At 35.6% G+C, this 2316-nt stretch overlaps 1 long non-coding RNA gene across 1 annotated transcript in view; it reads left to right on the plus strand.

Annotated features, from left to right (window-relative positions):
* LOC108535372 (uncharacterized) overlaps positions 1-1763 on the plus strand; it is a 13414-nt gene extending 11651 nt beyond the window's left edge. Inside the window, exon 3 of the long non-coding RNA XR_001887215.1 lies at positions 1628-1763. This is a non-coding gene — a long non-coding RNA (uncharacterized LOC108535372). The remainder of the gene's footprint in view (positions 1-1627) is intronic.
* The last annotated feature ends 553 nt before the right edge of the window (positions 1764-2316 follow it).

Genomic DNA, 2316 nt, shown 5'->3' on the forward strand with positions numbered 1-2316 from the left:
AGATCAAGGAAAATTTTGTATCCTTTAAAATTTTGTCTCTCTCAGTCAAATTGACAAACTAAGTAACTAGAGAGAGAAAATTTTAATGAAGAAAAGAAATCTAATATCCTAAAGTTCAATAACATGCTATCTTACCTGTGTCTATCTCAGAGAGTGTCTAGTATACTAGTAATCTTTAAGAGCAAAATATTAACATATTCTATTCCTTATTAAACCCTGCCTCTGTGATGGAGGAGCATACTCCTTTGATAAATATATAATTTCATGCTGTTAACAAATTAAGGAATTTATATATATTCTTTTTTGTTTTTTGTTCTCTTTCTTGGTCTCTTTAAGCCTAATATGAGCATATGTACTGTGCTAATGAACTAGAATATGTGTAACATTACTATAATGGAAAGTTTAAATTGAAGTCTATCTTTCACACAAAACAAATTTTGTAAGCCCTAGGAAGAAAGGGACTTTATCTATTTCCTTCACTGTCGCCTTTCAAAATTATCTTCTCGTAGTGTAGAGGGGTCCCCAATAAGAATGTGTTCTTCGATGTGTTGCCTCCATCCGTGCATGTCTTCTACAGAAGGAGTTTTAAATAGATATGATTAAATCAAAAAAACTTTCTTCTCGTGAAGAAAATTCATTGATTATCTCTCAATTATTTATGAAGCATCCACTAAGTGTCAGGAACTGATTTAGGTGCTGTAGATGTTGCAATGAACAAAACAAAGACCCCGCTGTCATAGAGCGTATGGTGTAGTGCATTAACATGAAGACAGAAAACAACAATTAAATAAATGAAGATGAAATGTTGCCGGTGGAGATACAGGCAACATATGATAAGCAGATAGTGATAGCAGAGGTGGTGCTATCTTAGATGTCATGGTCAGACACAATGCCTCTGAGAAATGATATTTGTTCAGGGACCTGAAAGGAATCAGAGAGTCAGCCACAAGCATATCTATATAGAGCATTCCAGGCAGAGTAGACCTCTCTGCACCAAAGACCTAAGGGTAGAGCATGCATGATGGGCATGAGAAAGATGGAGGAGGCCAAGGGAATGGACTAGGGTGGGAGGTGGAGACAGATGGGGCTGAGGTAGCTGGGGCTGCTCATGCAGGGACAGAATCTGATTGGGTTAGATCATTGGTGGGGAGTTTGTGAAATGAAATGAGGGCTTAATATCTAAGTACAGAAAAAATAATGTGAAATGTAAGATGTGATCTGATTTCACTATAATCTTTAGCCTATAATGATGAACTGGCTCACTTCTCTTTTCCCTCTCATTCATACTCAATCTATTTTTAAAATATTTTATTTTATTTTATTTTAAGTTCCAGGATACATGTGCAGGACATGTAGATTTGGTACGTATGTAAACATGTGCGCTGGTAGTTGGCTGCACCTATCAACCCATCACCTAGGTATTAGGTCCCACATGTATTAGCTATTTATCCTCATCATACTCAACCTATTTTTGACTATTAGACACTCCAGAGGTATGTATGTGCAATTTTTTTAAAAAAATCAATCCAAACATTTAATACTTTGATAAAACCTCAATAATAGAGACATCTCCCCTTTTGCTGTAACTTCATTGTATTGATTGTGCTAACCTCTTGAAATTCAACAGCATTGCTCCCATCAGGATGATAAAACACAATGATGGGAATTTGGCTAATTTTTCAAGTCTCATCAGCACATCACCCAGTCAATGAAAAGTGATATGAAGTCTCTGCTAAAAATAGTCCATGATTCTTATGGCACCAAATCTGCTGGCTTAAATTCTTCAAGGTAAGTGAATTAGAATGTCAGCAAGATTAATAGAATAGGTAGCAATTACATTTTTGCTTTCTAAATTTCCCTATTATGGTAAGCTCTAAATGAATGAACTATACCCTAAAATTCCATGTACACTCAGTGCCTAGTGACAGGCAATGATCAAGTGCTTACAGGATGTGACTAAGATGCTAGACTCACCAAGAATGAGGCATTGGATAAATCTCTTAACTATTCTAAGTCACTGTGAAGGGTGAAGGGTTTGAACTAGAGCCCTGTTCAGTTGGAAAATGAGATTATCCTGGAATTGAGTACCAAATATGATATAGATAACTAATGTCCAATTTCAGGAAGGGAAACTAGAATTGATTTTAATAGAAACAGTTTGCAATCTGGTAAAGGATGCATTTCATAAAAGATGGGAATAGTGTTGCTGAATTTGCTAAGAAATACTAGTCTCTACACTTATTTGTATTATCAAATATATATGTCCAGCAACACTCATTGGACAAATTGATAATTTGCCCAATTTTCCTTCACAGG

Source organism: Rhinopithecus bieti, unplaced genomic scaffold (genome assembly GCF_001698545.2).
Source record: "Rhinopithecus bieti isolate Rb0 unplaced genomic scaffold, ASM169854v2 scaffold_12077, whole genome shotgun sequence".
NCBI lineage: Eukaryota > Metazoa > Chordata > Mammalia > Primates > Cercopithecidae > Rhinopithecus > Rhinopithecus bieti.